Genomic DNA, 15,932 nt, shown 5'->3' on the forward strand with positions numbered 1-15,932 from the left:
ATCCCCGGGGGCAGGGGTGGGGGGCACCCTGACTCCAGGGAAAGGCATAATGAGCAGGGGCCTTGAACACCCCCCTACCACACTCCCGCCTGGGCACCTGGGAGTGTCCCCAAAGGCCCTCTCATCCCTCCAGCACCACCTCATGGGCATTAAAGACCCACTTCCAGGTGTGCTGGGACCCCTGGCCAGGGGCCACCCCCCGTCAGACCTCCCTCCAGCCAGCTCAGAGGCAATGGGGAGCTGGAGGCTGCAGTGAGCCTGATGCTGGGCAGAGGTGGGCACCTCAGGACCCAAGGACAAGGCCAGAGCAAAGTGACCTCCCCTCAGGGTCCGAGCAGGAAATAGAAGCAAAGCACAGTTCAACCTTATCTAAGTCTCAAGTTCAAAATGGCAGGCTGGAAAGTGGGATGTGCAGCACACCGTGAGAGGGCCTCAGCTTCCTCCACACCGCGCTGCCCGTGACCTTGGGCAGGGAGGCCCTTCGCCCACCCAGGAGGCGGCTGCCTGCCTGCCTTCCTGGGCGGTGGTGAGCGGCCGGGCTCTCCCCGGGGAGCTGAAGTGTGTCGGGGAAGGGCCTTGTTTTTCCCTGAGCAGGCTCCCTCGTGGCTGCTGCTGCTCTGCCGGCCCCAGAGGCTTTCCTCTTGTAGCTGCGGCTTCTGGGGAGCGTGGCACAGCCAGGCCCATGGTAGGAGGGGCAGCAGGCCCTGGCATGGCAAACGTCCCCAAATTCTCCTACCCCAGCACTGGGGCCTGCACACTTCCCTGGGATGGTGCTAAGGGACCTGGCCACAGGCCCACGGACGGCCCTTCCCCGCGGGGGAAGAGCCGGTCTCTCCCTCGGGACCGTGTTGATCAGGTAAACACCTCCCTCGCCCGGAGCCTCGCTCCCTCTCCTGGCAGCGCTGCCAGCTCAGAACTCTCTGTTCCCGGACCTGGAGCTGAGCTGGCTCTCCCGCCCGATCGATGGGTGAGTTCACAGAGCCTGACGCCTCCCAGGCACCACGGCGGTCCTCAGGGAGGTCTGAGGCTGCTCCTGGGGCTGCTGCCCGCCCCTGCCCCCTGGCTGACCTCAGCTGGGTGGCGGAGCCCTGGCAGAGGAGCCGGAGAGCTGGAGCTCCTGTCACTTCCTGGGTGACCTTGGGCAAAACGAAGCGCCAGCTCTCTCTTGGGCTAAATGGGAGCAGCTGGCTACTTATCTATCCTCCCTTCACCGGGAGGCTGTCAGAATAAAGCGCTAAGAACCCGGAAGGCGCCTTTATCACACGGGCTCACCCTGCACGGCCACACCTGTGAGCTCTCGGACTAGTGTCCTCAGCTCACTTCTGTCCTAAATCTCCGTCCTTCTGGGCCAGAGCCGTCCAGAGGAACTTTCTGCCACCACGAAAATGCTTGACAGCCACCGGCCACGTGTGGCTGCTGGACATGTGAGATGAGGCGAGTGACCACCATCCTGGCTGCAGAGTCCCAGGTGAGGCTCCAGCACCCTCACTCTGAGACATGACCCACAGAGAGCCTTCCGGAAGCTCCCGGGCGGCGGGACTCGGGCTGAACATCTGTGGAAGCGCTGCTCCGTCTGACTGGCCGACGCCAGTTCTCAGCCAAAACCGACTTACATCCAGAAGTGCTCTTTCCATCCCTCCAGCGCCTCCCACTCCAGCAGGGAAACAGCCCTGGACCAGCTGTCCCCTCATTCCCTCACTCAGCAGTCATCAGTCATCGAGCATCCCCCACTGGCGGGGCGCCGTGACTGGCACTGGGGTAGACAGCGATGAGCAATACGTGGCTCCTGCCTTCATGGAGCTCACCGTCAAGGCCTTGCTCCAGTCCCTCCTGAGTGGTTGACCTCAGACCCATCAGTTTCCCATTGGAAAAAAGAGGGATGGGGGGGGGGAAGGCAAGTCCTGAGTGCACAGACTGTGGTGAGGACTAAGAGGCGAGAAGAGACAGGTGGAGGAGCTCTGGCGGGTGAAGGGCTGAGCAGGGAGAGCATTAGCAAGCAGGTCTCAAACTCTGTGTTGGCTGCTGCTTCCGGTAGAGACCCAGATTCTCACCAAAGCATTGCTGTGTGGTGGTTTCTCACTAAGGAAGTTCAGGGTAAAAATAGCTCACGAGGGGACTTGAATCCAACTAGTTCGGGGTAGTCATGGCCTGGCTACTAAGTAAGAAAAGGGAAGAGGTGTATTAGGAGCCACATGAATCTCAAGACTCACTGTCCCTCCTCAACTCCCCAACCCATAGTGGGACAGGGCCTTTGGCTCTGTATTGGATGGGAGGGGGGTTTTATGTGCAGAGTCCCAGAACGGGAGGGGCCCAAGTCCCTACACACCATCTGGGGTCACCCTGCTTTCAGGGTAGTACCACCTTGCCCTCTCCAACACTTCCCAGCCAGGTTTCTGGCCCACGGTAGCCCACTCTCAAGGGTGGGCCTTTAAGAAGCACTCTGGCACCAACTGCTTACCAGCTTCCCCACAAAACCTTCCTGCTGAAGAAGGCACCAGCCATGTCCAGTGCCTATCTGGCAGTTCGGCCTCATAGTCAAGGGCAGGGGACCCGGGCCCCCACCCTGAGAATGAAGGTCTCCTGAAGCCCATCTAAGGAGGGCCACCTCCCTCCACTGGTGCAAAGGGTTCAGGTAGGGCAAGTCCTCTTCTAGGCTCGCCAACCTGGTTTCCAGTTGGATCCAGGAACTGGGACCTAACTAGTGCCATGGGTAACAGGGCTTATAAGATCACAACACCAAAACCACTGGCTCAAGCCTCCTTTTAGCCCCAGGGCACTGATCTGAGAAACCTACTCTAAGGTCTTACAGCTCTTTACAGGCTGGTGTCAGGCGAACCCCAGAGAGGCCCCTTCCTGCTCTCCAGTGCAAACCCGTCTCTCCCCCTCCAGCCGGCCTCCCTAGCAAACACTTGTCAGAAGTCTCTGGTTTGCACCTATCACCACCCCAAAGAGAGCCCTGTGGCAGAGGTGGCCTCACCAGCCACGGTGGGGAGGGGGGCGAGGGTCCTCTGGCCGCTTTTGGCATCAGGGCTTCATCCTGACAAAGGAACAGCTTGAAGTTAAGGACCCTTGGCCGCTGCCTCCGCGGAAGGCTTCCTGGCCATTCTTCTTTTTGCCACAGGAGCCTATGGAGCACTGAGCCTTGTAAATAAAATGTCTGCTGGAGAGCCAGCACTCCACCTTCGGGAGAGGGATGGGGGGGGGGGGGAGCCCCGGGCCCAGAGGAGAAATGAGGACCCCTCCTATGGGCGCACACAACGGCGCGGTACACCGGGTGCCACTCGCGCGGCCAAGCCTCGGGCTGACACCATGCAGCACACGGCGCTACCCACAATGCACCGGCCTGTCACACACGGGCTCGCACACTCACCCCCGCGCCCGGGGGAGTCCGGCCCGGCCCTCGGGCGACCGGTCGCCGACCCCTCCAGCCACACGCTCACCTGCAAGTTGCAGCGGCCGCGGTCCCGCCCCGGCGCCCGCGGTGGGCTGGGGCCCGGCCGCCCCCGGCCGCAGCGGCGAGCGACTCCGGGCAGGTTTCAGCCGGCGCCGAACAAAGGCTGCGCGCAGGCAGCGGGCGCCGCCTGCATCCCCGCTCCGCGCCCCGGCGGCGGCGGCGACGCGGGGGGCCCCGGCGGCTGCGGCGCCCGCTGGCTCGGCGCAGCCCGCTCCGAGGGCGCCCCGGCTCCCGCGCTCCCGCTCGCTGCCGCCCGCCGCCGCCGCCGCCGCCGTCCGGCTACCGCACCGCACACATCAATTATTCATCGCCCGTCTCCGGCTGCCCTGGCGAAGCCAATCACAGGCGGAGGCTCCGCTAATGGGGCCGCCGCCGCCGCCGCCGCCGCCGCCGCCGCCGCCGCCGCCGCCGCCGCCGCCGCCGCCGAGGAGGCAGCCAGCCGCGCGCCCGGGCGCAAGCGACAGCCAGCCCTCCGGGGACAGGGATGGGCCGGGGGCGCGCGGGGGGCGGGGGCGGACGGGGCGCGCCGGCGAAACTTCCCACGGCCCGCGGCCCGCGCCCGGACCCCGCCGCGCGACCACCCACCCTGCGCGCGCCCGCCCGCGTGGGGCCGGAGGACCAGGGGGGGAGGCCGGGCGCGCCGCGGCGGGGGGTGGGGTAGCGGGGAGGGAAGGGAGGAGGAGCGCGGGAGGAAGATGAAAGGCTAGCAGACCTGTCTCGGTGTCTCCAGGGAACCTCGGCTCGCGCGCGCCTCGCCCGCCCCGCGAGCCTCGCCGCCCACACCCCGCCCCCCGCCCGCGGCCCGCACTCACTGGCGCGCAGACGGCCAGCCCAGCCACTTCGCTGCGAGGGCGCACGGCGAGCAGGAATCGGAGGCAGCTCACATTTCAAACTTGCACGCAGGGGAGGTGCCGGTGCACGCCGACCAGCGGCGCTCCTGCCTCCGGGCGGGGGCGGCGGCCCGGTCTCCTCCTTACCCCACCCCCCTCCGCCCAGGCAATTAATGGGAAGCAGCACTAGTGCCAGTGGGGCTCCCCGAGCGATGTCGCCCCGAGGGGGCCGCCGGGAGGGCGCTGGTGGGGGATGACTTGGGGTGTCTCCCACCTCCCCACGCCCCTGCAGCGAATCCTCCCAAGTGGCCATGCTAATGAAGGTGCCCCGCGTGGGGAAGGCGGAGGAGGGAGTTGGCCTGGAGGCGGGCACGACTGGGTGATCCGGATGGCGACGTCGGTTTAAAGGATTTTCGGAACGGGGTTGGGGGCGGAGAAGGCAGGCAGCATGGTATCTTCCCGGGCATGGGGGCCCCTGCCACCCTGGGATTCCCCGAGTGTGGAGCCCGGGGCTGGAGGAGCGGGCGCACGTACACTTGAGTTCCTCGACTTCGGGGAGTTCCTGTGCCCTGCAGCCAGCGCGATGGGGAAGCCGGGGCTGCAGCTGCCTGAGGCCCCGCCCTTCCCCGGGAGCTGCTGCCTTCCTCACTTTGCACCCTGTGGTGGCCGTGGCCTCTTCCTTCCAGCCCGTCTGTCGCAGAAGCTCCCGGCACTGAGCTAGCTGAGCTGGGCCCAGGTATACCCCCTCCGCACCACAGACACCCCTGGACGCCCACCCGCTGCCCTACCCCAAAGCGCTCTTCGCACCTCCCTCTTGTGGGCACCTCCCACCACTTTCATCCCCGAGGCGGGAGGAGCTATTTTGTAGCCATCTCCCCCCAGCCCCGCCCACCCCGCCCACCCGCCAGTGAAAGTTTCTTCAAAGGTGACCTAACTGCCCCAAACGATTAGGAAGGTAAGTGGGACGCCCTCATTCACCCTAAGGAAGCCAGAACCGTCCTTAAAATCTCTCTGTTGGAGTGCCCTGCACTGCTTCCCTCGCCAGCTCAGGACATTGATCAGGTTCACTAGCCTCTGCCATTGCTTCTATGACTTCATTCTGGGATTACCCGACCCACACCGTTTTCAGTCTGAGCCTCTGGCTGCCCCCTAAACCTTCCTGACTGCCCCACTGCCTACCCTGGAAGTGGAGGAGACAAATCACTTATCTAGAAATTATCTCTTGCTCCTCCTTTGACACACAGGGTTAGAGCCTTCTACACACACCCACTGATACTTGAAATACCTCTTTTGGGGTTGGCATTTGGCAAAGTAGCTGTCATGAGGGTTTCCCCTCCAAGGAGATCGTTAGATGGACTAATTCAGACTTTATAACACGCTGCCTTATGGACAAGAACTAGCCCCCTACAAGAGAGATTAATGGGCGACCCCTTTCCGGGGGCCAAGCTCAGGGCCTCCAGGGGGAAAAGACTCACTTCTCTGCCCTGCACAGACTCCACGCTGTGCTCATCTCACCTCCTCTAAGGACTTCCCACACCTTGGGTTACAATGGCTTCCTCAAGGACAATCATTTATTTGCTGAGACATTCATTAGGGTCCTGCCCATCCCCAGCAGCCCCACGGGGGTTTGGGATCCCAGGGGGAGAAGCCCTGTGGCCAGCGAGAACTCCCCTCTTTCTTTGCTTGGCCCAGTCCCCACGGCAGATCCCCAGGACAACACACTCCAGAGCCCAGTGCTCGGCCGAGACACCCAGACACAGATGGGCACGGCAGTCTGGCCCACCTTTCCAAAGAAACACTGAGATGGGTGTCTGTCAGCCCCTGTTTCTAACTTTTGGTTTCAACCTAATGTCAGGCTTCGATATAGAATCCAAATAGCCAAGACCTCAAGCAAGTAGGTCACTTTCCGCCTGGAACCTCCCTTCCTAGAAGTTCTGTGCAACCGTAGTGCGGATCCACCGATGACCCAAGGTTTAGAGCTCCCAGGGCCATTCTTGTTCTCGAAATACCCTGCCGAGTTTGTACCATGTGGCCAGCCCCAGGCACTTAGTTCGGAAAACCGCTCCTGTAGGTTGAGCTAGGATTGGTTCCAGGAATTGAGCAGAGGCTTACACCAGAGGGACATGCCTGGATGCACGGCCTGGGAAACAGACAGCCCCACCAGTCCCCCCTCCCCCACCTTCCAGGGACCCGCTCGGGGACAAGCCCCAGGGTCGGGTAGAAGAGCAATGATACCCTAACATTTAATCTTCTCTGGCCAGGGGCCCACAGTTTTTTACTTTCTCCAGGTAAGAACCCCCCTCCCCCCAAACAAATACTCTCCACAAGAGCAGTTTGACATACTTAGGAAAACAAATTATTTTCAAGCTTGCATGCACCAGCCAACGCGAGGATTTTCACACGCTAATGTCAAGGTCTGCTCAGGGTCCCACTCAGGGACCTCTCCTGCCCCGTTGGTAGCAAGCTCTGGTCCATACCACCCTTCCCAGCCTCAGGAAATCCGGGTACTCCCACAAGTTCCTGCTTCAGAACGGCTTCTCCCAACTGACTTCACATTCCAACTCCACTTTCCTAACTTCCAAAGGTTTGCTCAAAAGCCTGGGGCCCGCAGCGGGCCGGCCCACCCCCTGGGCGCCTGCCTTGATAAGGATCTGCAGGAAAGGGGCGCAGACAAAGGAGCTCCACCTCAGCGCTCAGTCACTCCGCGTGCTCTCCCGGTGACCTCGGTGAGGGGGGCCGGCCCGGGGAATGACTTGGGAGGCAGAAGAAAGGAAGAAAAAAGGGAGAGCTGCGCCCCGGGGCCCCGGCTCCTTGATGAATGCCCGAGAGCGCTCTCGAAGCCTGACTCGGGGATCAATAGCGGGTGGCTTTTCCTGCGCGTGTTTGAACTCCTCCTGCTGTGAGCCCTGCGGGGAGGGGCGGCCAATAAATCTCAGCGCTGCAGCCAGGAAGGGAGGAGGGCGGAGGGCGGATGCTGCCCCAGCTCGGGAAGCCTGTCACGTGGAACCCACCTCTACAGGACCAGCCAGGCCCTGGACGGGGCTGCTAGGGTTGGGTCTAGGGAGTGGGAAAAGCCCCCTCCAGGATCCCAGCTCACCTCCAGAGGGATGGGGCTCCCAGGCCCTGGACCAGCAGTCCAGGCCAGTAAGGAGAAAAAGGGGAAGCCATCTAGAATGTAGGTCACCCTGAGGTGCGAAGTGGCTCAGGGCTGGGTCACCCCAGTGCAGAGCTTTGTGTGGTGGGAGGCCTCGGGGCACACGAAAGCCTAGCTCCCTCCGCTGAGACTGCAGACCCGGAGGTGGCTCTCGGTTTTCCTGGTTCAGGCCTTGCTTGTTCAGTAGGTCTCAGTAGGGACTCCAAGCTCTCAGAGATGTCACCCTTGCAGGCTCAGGCACTCACTGGGAGAGAGAGGGAGGTAGGCAGGAAGGCCCTGGGCAGGTCTGTGGGCCATCCACCTTCAGACAATTGGTTCTTTTCAAAATGCATGGAAGGGAGCACAGGGCAGACGGTGATAAGAGGTCACACACAGGCCCAGGAGCACGTCTCCCCGGAGCATGTCTCCTCGACAGACAGCTCAGGCAGCGGTCCTGTCTGCTGACTCCGGGACGCCGCTTCCAGGGACCTTTCTCTGGGGCTTCTGTCTTCTCACCTCTGAGGGGACTGGGCACAAACTCCTGTGTCTTTCCATAATGTTCCCTCTGCCCCTTTCCTTCCATGGCCCTGGTCAACCTCAAGTCTACCTGCCTGTCTTCAATAAGAAAGGCACAGCTGAGGTTCAGCTCTTGGCCAAGGCAGGTGACCCCCAGGCCTCCGAACCCTGCCCACACACAGGGACAGCAGGAGGCACGCTCCCACCTGGGACACAGAGCTGGCCCAAAGCCGGATCCAGGCCTCTGCACTGTCTGAAACGACGCAGAACCCACAGCGACACTGTGCTTGCTGGTTGCCAGGCTCGGGTCCAAGCACTTTCCAAGTATTAACACGCTGTCCTCACCAACGACCCTCTCCGGTAAGGTGTGATTATTGTTTCTGCTATAGAGACAACAACATGGGGGCACAGAGAGGTACACACCATCCGCCGCACGATTTACACTCTCCAGCCATCGGACGGCGAGTGCATGGTAACCAAAGCCCCATTTCCAAGGCGGGCTCCGGGGCCCAGAGCAGAGAGGCCGACACACACACAGGGGCTCTGATGCCAGAGGTGCCCCGGCATCTTTTATATTCTTCCCAGCACACACTGCGCAGCCTGAAATGATTCCTTTCCTTGTGCTTCTTTTTGTGTGTGTGTGTGTGTGTTCAGTAAGTACCTGGCATTGGGGTTGGCTGGGACTCCCCCTGAGGTGGGCTGGGGGACAAAGGAGAGGAGTCCCTCTGGGGTCCTCCTCCTCACTGCACCCCTGCCCGTTCCTGCTTTACCCGCTACCAGGGCCCTCGTCCTGAGCTCAGACGGCACTCCCAGAAGTCTGCATTTGGCTTCTGCCCACATCTTACCCTCATTCCATTAAGAAAACAGAACTCGCCCCTGCCCCACACCCCCTTTCTGCACCCCCGAGAAGCCCTACAATTGGGAGGTGATTGGGGGGGTCCAGGAAAGCCTCCTGCCAGGCTGAAGGAGAGAGGAAGGGGGAGGCAACCCCAGAAACAGATACAAAATGGCCACGGAGGTGGCTTCAGTCTCCAAGAGCTGCCGCCTCTCTACGTGCTCAGCTGGGAAGATGCCCACCTCAAAGGCTGTTTGCCCGTGCAACTGGGATGCCCGCGGCCACTCAGCCACCAGGGTGTCACATGGGAAGAGAAGCCGGCAAACGGGGGCTAGAGTGGGTCAGGAAGGGACTGTCCCTGTGCCCTATTCACGAGCTGTGGAGGGAGGGGACAGGCCTAGGTCTGGAGGCCGAGACTCAGGAAACAAGTGCTGACCCGCTGGCGCCCAGGACAAGTCCCTCAGACTTCCCGGGGCTCTGCCTCCTCGTTGGTAACATGGGTCCGAGGACACCTAACACCAGCTCCATCCTAGGGAGGACCAGGGAGGATGAAAGGAGATAACAGGGATGCTTCTCCAGAGGTTGGGAGTCTGCTGTTGTGGGTGGAACTGTGTCCCCCAAAGACGTTGAAGTCCTGTGATATGGACATTATTTGGGAATAGGATGAGGCTGTTGGGGTGGCCCTTGGTCCCATATGACTGGTGGACTTATAAAGAGCAGAAATTTGGACAGAGAGAGAGAGAGAGAGAGAGAGAGAGAGAGAGAGAGAGAGACATGCACACAGGGAGAATGCCATGCGAAAAGTCACATGTCAGGGACACCAGAAGCTAGAAAAGGGGCCTGGAACAGACCCTTCCTACCGTGTCAGAGGGGCACGGGTGGGCCAATACCAGGGCCAATACCACACCTTGACCTTGGACATCTGGCCCCCAGAACTGTGAGCATATGTTTCTGTGGTTTAAGGTCTGAGAGTCTGTCATGGCAGCTCCAGCAATTCATACCCGCCGTGACGCTGTGAAAATGGAGGTGCAGAACAGCCCTCCTCGGCAGCTCCTACCCCTTCCTCCAGTGACTCTGGCTCACTCAGTGCTAAACCTAAGTACTTATTATGGCCCCCAAGACCCCAAGGCCTGGTCCTTACCTCCCGACACACCCTTAGGGGTTTGCCGGGCAGCTCTTCTCCCGCCCCAGGCTCCTCCTGCCTCCTGCAGGCTTTCGCTGGGTGGACCCTCCTCGGGGAAGCCCCCCTCAGCCACAGGGGCCACCCTTCTGCAGCTCATCCCTGACTGGGCTCTGCGTGCACACCACGGCTGGTGTAGGTGAATGACTCCTCTTGTTCTCTGCCTTCCTTCCAGAAGCCAAGCTCCCTGTCGACGATGACTTTTGTCCCTTCTGCCAGGTTATTTCAACAGTCCCTGTAATATGCCAGGCGGATGTGTGCTATTTGCTGCCTGAATGAGTGAGGGCGTCGGGAACGAATGAGTGAGCAGCAGGGTGTGTGAGCCCTGCCTCCCCTGCCTGCCCGCCCGGAGACCAGGTCCCCAGCCTGCTGTCTGGAAGAACACGGTTGTTTCTCGGCGGAGGCAGCCTGCTCAGACAGGAAGCTCCGGCCGGCTAACAAAGGGGCTGCCGGAGGTGGTGGGAGCTCGACACCCAGGCCTCTAATGAATCTCTCCCCATTGATTTCTGGAGTCGCCTTTGAAGGCCGGGGGACTGCGAGGCAGCTCGAATGTCCATGCCTCAGCAGTCCTGGGGTTTTATTGCTTCTCCCAGGACTCAGCTCTGACAGGGGCTTCCGGATGGCCCCCGGCTTGGACTGACATAAGCTCCCTGCCGTTGGAAAGGCAATTTCCTTTGCTGTGGAAGCTGCCTGTCTGTCTGTCTGTCTCCCCGCCTGGCTGTGCAGCATACCGCCCGTCTGGGCTGGAGCAGCCGGATTCCACTCCTGATCCTCCCCAGACAAAGGCTGGTGCAGGCCCAGGAGGATGGCGTGCACTTCGCAGAGGAAGAAAACGGGGCTCAGCAGGGAGGAGGGGAGGGAGTGGAAGAGGGGAGGACTTAAGGCCACACACACAGTCTGACCCAGAGCTGAGTGCAGGCTCGGGGCCACACGGGGTCACGTGGTTGGTTGCTGGAGCCCAGCCTCTGACCCCACTGTGCCCCAATCTTGCAGGGCCGATTGTGTCCGGCACTTTTCCCTGTCGAGCCTCCACTTGCTCTGGCGTGCTGTGGTTGGTATGAGCAGAGGAAGGGTGGCGGAGAAGCACGCCGAAGCTCCTCAGTATGCTCTGGGCAGCAGTACAGAAGGCTACAAACGTTCAGGCCCATTCCAGCCCCCTAGGACCCGGCATCACCAAGTGCGCTCCCCGCCCTCCTCTCTGGACAGTGAGAGGCTTGCTCACTCCCAGCCTCTTGCTCCCAGGCCATGGCGGCCCAGGGATCCAGTGAGGGCCCAGGGCCCCCCACACCCTGGGGCTTTGGGCTTGAGCAGACAGGCCATGGAGGAATGTCTATCTGGGGAAAATCCAAAGTGGCCGCCAGGGCAGGGCAAGGAGTGGGAGGCCCGGTGTTGAAATCAGGCTCTGCAGAGCTGCACCTGGCAGGTGGGAGCAGCACCGCCTCCGCCTGACGCCAAGTACCCAACCGAGATGGACTCTGCCTGGGAGAGGGGCTGGGGGACTTGCTGTGTGACCAGAGCAGGTCACTCCCTCTCTCTGGGCTACAGCCGCCACCCCATCCCCCCAGTGACGACATGCAGTGCAGGTGCTGGATCTCAATGGCTGCGGAGGGCACGGGTCTCCCCAAGTCTGACTGAGAAAGCCCCAAGAAGTGTCACTCCTGAGCTGATCCCCACTGATTTTCAGACAAGATGTCTATGACACACGCAGACAAAGAAGCCAGTTCCAAAGTAGAGGGCCCATTATGCTCCCATTCTTGTCAATTCACTGGCAGCGCACCTGCAGGCACACCATCTTTGGTGCACTATGAATTCCAAGGGCAGGGATCTTTGTCTGTTTTGCTCACTGCTATATCCTCGGTGGCTCTGTACCCAGCACATAGTAGGTGCTCAACAAATATTAATGGTTGAATAATGGCTATTCACCAAGTTATCCCATGGTAGTGGGATTTCAGCTATTCTTTACTTTTTAAATAATTTTCGTAATTGTTTATAAGGAGTATGTATTGTTTTTGTGATTAGAAATATCACCCCATAAAACCACTTTCATTCTGAGTTAAGTGAATTCAAAGTTAAGACTCCGTCCCCCTAATCCCCGCCAAAAAAGGTGCTGTGCACCATCTTCAGAAGCAATAACTTGAGAGTCAAGCATAGAACGACTCCTCGTCACCACGTGCTCTTCAAGGCCCAGCCTATGGGTGGTCTGAGCATGACATGGGCAATAGGCATCTTTCCCTCTCCACGTGGCACAGTGCCAGCCCAACAGTCTCTTGTCTGGACACCTGAAATAGCCTCTGACCCCTAGGTTCCTCCTCTGCCTGCTGAGACTTGCTAAGAGACAAATCTGATCATGTCACTCCCTTGTCTAAAACCATCCATGGCTCCCTAGTACTCTCAGAATCAAGTTTCAAGTTCAAGTTTGAGTTCCTTAGGCACTCAAGGCCCTGGAAGTTTCATGCAGCGTTTCTGGAGGGGCCCTTTTGCAACCCTCCACCTGGGCTGCTCCTGCCTGGGTGCCTCCAACGAATTCCTCAAAGGCATTTATAACCCCTGGTTTGCTCACCTTCGCTGGAGGCAGGCTTTCCCTCCAAACCTACTGCCCATCATAGATGAACAGTGTCCAGGTGCCAGCATGCAGCTGGGAAGGGAAACTGCCACAAACCCAAAGTGGCAGGGAAGCTGCCCCCCACCCCCAATCTGGGGACCTTTCCAGGGGGATGAGGCGCCAGACACCCTTGATGAACTAAAAGGCAGGGCAAGCCATGACCAGCATGGTGGGTCGGGGCTCGTAAGGGAAAAAACAAAATCAGCCCTGGGATCTCAGCCCTAAGGATGCTATGGTTGGGGCCAGGCAGTACGGCCTCTTCATTGCCTCAGTTTCCCCATTTGGGGAATATTCTGGGATGCATGGTAGGAAGATGCAGCCCTGGGAACACCGGTCCCCCTCAGCAAGGGGAGCCCATGCACCCCTCGGGCCCCAGACAGACCCGGGAGTGTGGTATGTAATTGAATTTGGCCTAATTACCTAATTGCACTGAGGAACAACCAGTACTGACAGGGACCTCGGGTAGTGGAAGCCAGGAGCCACGAGGCAGTCCCCAGATCGCCTCGGTAGGCGCTCAGGGAAGCAGTGCCGGAACTAGCGCCTTCATATCCCTAACCGCCAGGTGGCTTGGAGCCCTGGTGTCATGTTCCCATTCTGAAGGTGAGGTCACTGAGGTTCAGAGAGAAGCATGTTGCGTAGGGACACCAAGCCAGAGACGTAGAGAGGACATGTGAACCCACATTCCTTCTGCACCTGGGGCCTTTGCACATGCTGCTCCTCTGCCTGGAACGCCTTTCTCCAGCCTCCTCTCCGGGCATATTTTCTCCTTGCAGCCTTCCTGCTAGGGCCATTTCCTCAAGAAGACTTCCCTAAGCTCCCAGGCTCATGGACCCCTCCACCTGTCTTTGTAGAAGCCACGAAGGATCAGGAATCCGTCATCCCTCGGTGCACTCCCCCACCCCACCCCCTCCCCTTTTCTGACAATGCTGAGTGAGCTCCCAGGCTCCTGGTCCCCTCCACCTGCCTTTGTAGAAGCCACGAATGATTACACCATCAGGAATCCGTCATCCCCTCCCTCCTTTCCTGACCAGGCTCCTGGTCCCCTCCACCTGCCTTTGCAGAAGCCACCAAGGATTCCATCACGGGCGAAGGGCACTTATTCCAAGTCCTGCGCTCCTGGAGGACAAGGACTACAGCCGCCTCACTCGTACTGCCCAGCATCCGGCACAGGCCCAGGGCACCGTGGTGCTCACACCTGTTTGCTGAATGAGTGGCCGAATAACCTGTGCTTTCTGGGCCTTTTCCAGACACAGTCAATTGGTTTCCTGCCACCTCTGAGCTCAGGCAGCCCTTTCTGCACAAGGAGAGACCCCGACCCCAGAGCCCAGACTGGGTGGACCAGGACAACAGTGCCCTGGAGGACACAGACCGTCACCTGCAAGGCCACCTCCACACCCCGTCCTCCCTCTCTAGAGGGGCAGTGCCTTTCTCCTCCTCTCCTATTGTTTTCTCTCTCTCACAGTCCTCTCTCCATTTGGGGTGGGAGGAGAAGAACCAGATGCAAAAGCCCTGTCCCCCGGGGGTGGCACACCAGTCTTCCCCCGAGACCACCCACGAGCCTCGCTTCCACCGCAGCTCACAGCCAGGCAGCCGGCTCTCTGGCCACACGTGCCTGCACTCGGCTTCCCCACGGAGCACCACAGCACACCCATTTCCTGCCGGCTGTTTGCATGGGGAGGGTGCGCTCCCATCTCCTCTCCCCAGCTCCATCTCACAGACGTGAGCCCCTCACACACAGGGCCCCCTGCTTCCCCGCCTCCGGGCAGACGCTTAATTGGGAGGAAGTGATTCTAAACATCTGGGGTGCACATCTGAGAGTGGGCTCAGGACCACACGGAGCCTGGAGGAAATGGCAACACATGCCATTATGTCACTTCCTCAGCGGAGGGTGCTCAGGAGGGGGCAGCACAGAACAGCAGCAGGCATTTCTGGGGCACAGTCCAGGCCTGGACTGGGGCAGACCGGGGGCATCTGTGGACAGTGAGCCTGGGGCCCAGGGCAGAGGACGCAGGGACTCCAGGCAGAGCTGAGCTGCAGCCCCGAGAGGAAAAGAAAGACTAAGGCAATGAAGGCAAGAGAAGGAAAGAGGGAGGGGAAGAGGGAGAGAAGAAAGGGGGCAGGAGAGGGAGAGAGTGAAAGAGGGAAGGGAGGAGGGAAACAAGCAGCAGGAGAGGGGAAGAGAGGGAAGGACAGAGGCAGAGGACTATTTGCTCAGCTTAGAGGTCTTGGCTCCCAGGACATGGCGCTCCCTGGCAGCCAGCCCACCAGGAGAGCAGCACCCTGACGGCGCAGGGACCCGTTCCTGCTCTGGGCCTGCCGGGAGCCTGGGCATGGCCGTCACTTTTCTGAGCGTCCGTTTCCCCGTCTGGAAAAGGGGACAGAGCTCTCCCTGTGGGAGAGTCAGGGGCTCTCCTACGTGAGGTGATGGTACACTGGGGCTATCCCTGCACTGACCCTCAGGTCCAACCCTTCGGGGCTGGGCGCTTACTGCTGGGAGTGGCTGGCCCAGGAGGTGCCCCTCTTCTTCAGCTCCCCCTTTGCCCATGGGGGTCTGTTGACTTGATGCTTTCCCTTAGCACATCCAGGGCTGTGAGCTCCCGGGGTTCCCCGAGTGCCAATCACCATGCCTGTGCCCCTCTGGGGAAGGGTGAAGTAGTTTATCCTTTGCACCGAGTTTCTGCTGGAGTTATAATTAGGTGCCTGTTTCAAAGGCAGACTCCTAATCCCCCGCCCCCCGCCCCCAGTAATTCCTGTTTCCTGCTGTAGACAATGGTGCTCTTCATCCCAAACAGGTGAAACTGGGTCCTTCGGAATGATCTGCAGGAGCCCAGCCCCAGGCACCGGTTCCCACCTGGCCAGCCCCAACAAGCCAGGAAACGCGCCGAGGAATAGAAGGAAGCCACTGGTAATAAACAGTTCCTCAAGGAAGGTCACCGGCCAGAGCCCCGAGCTCTGGGGTCTGCTTCTCTCTGGGCCCAGGAACAGCAAGGGCAGACGTGGCCTAGGTGGCCCTGCTTCCTTCCAGCCACCTGCCTGGCCACCGCCCTGTCCCCAGTGAGGAGAATTACCAGCCTGCAGGGCTCCACTGCAAAACACAAACACCTGGTTGCCTGGGCAGCACCTTGCCAGGATGATGTGATCCAGATGGTCCCTTGAGAGGCAGATGGGTTGCCACGGAAACAGAATCACTGCCTCTCCAGCCAGGAGCCTGGGATTGTAGATGGGCTGGACCCCAAGCTTAGAGAAGTGAAGTGATTTGCATAAAGCCACACAGCACGTAGGTCTAAGAGCTTGTATGGCAAGGCAGGATTTAAGAATCAGAACAATTACATATGAAGCCCTTTCACGATGCCAGCTTGTGTTAAGCCCTTTGTACCCATTG

At 60.2% G+C, this 15,932-nt stretch overlaps 1 protein-coding gene across 5 annotated transcripts in view; it reads right to left on the reverse strand.

The window, feature by feature from the left end:
- Window positions 1-15,932, reverse strand: part of ZMIZ1 (zinc finger MIZ-type containing 1) — a 212,546-nt gene that overhangs the window by 55,835 nt on the left and 140,779 nt on the right. Inside the window, exon 1 of one of the 5 annotated variants that reach the window (XM_084904661.1) lies at window positions 3,441-3,719. The exons of the other annotated variants lie outside the window; for them this stretch is intronic. The gene's annotated coding sequence lies outside the window, so the exon portion shown is untranslated. Of the gene's footprint in view, window positions 1-3,440; window positions 3,720-15,932 lie in introns of those variants that run through there. 5 annotated transcript variants of the gene reach the window in all.

The sequence above is a fragment of the Pipistrellus hanaki genome (assembly GCF_964339955.1).
Source record: "Pipistrellus hanaki genome assembly, chromosome: 14".
Taxonomy (NCBI): Eukaryota; Metazoa; Chordata; class Mammalia; order Chiroptera; family Vespertilionidae; genus Pipistrellus; species Pipistrellus hanaki.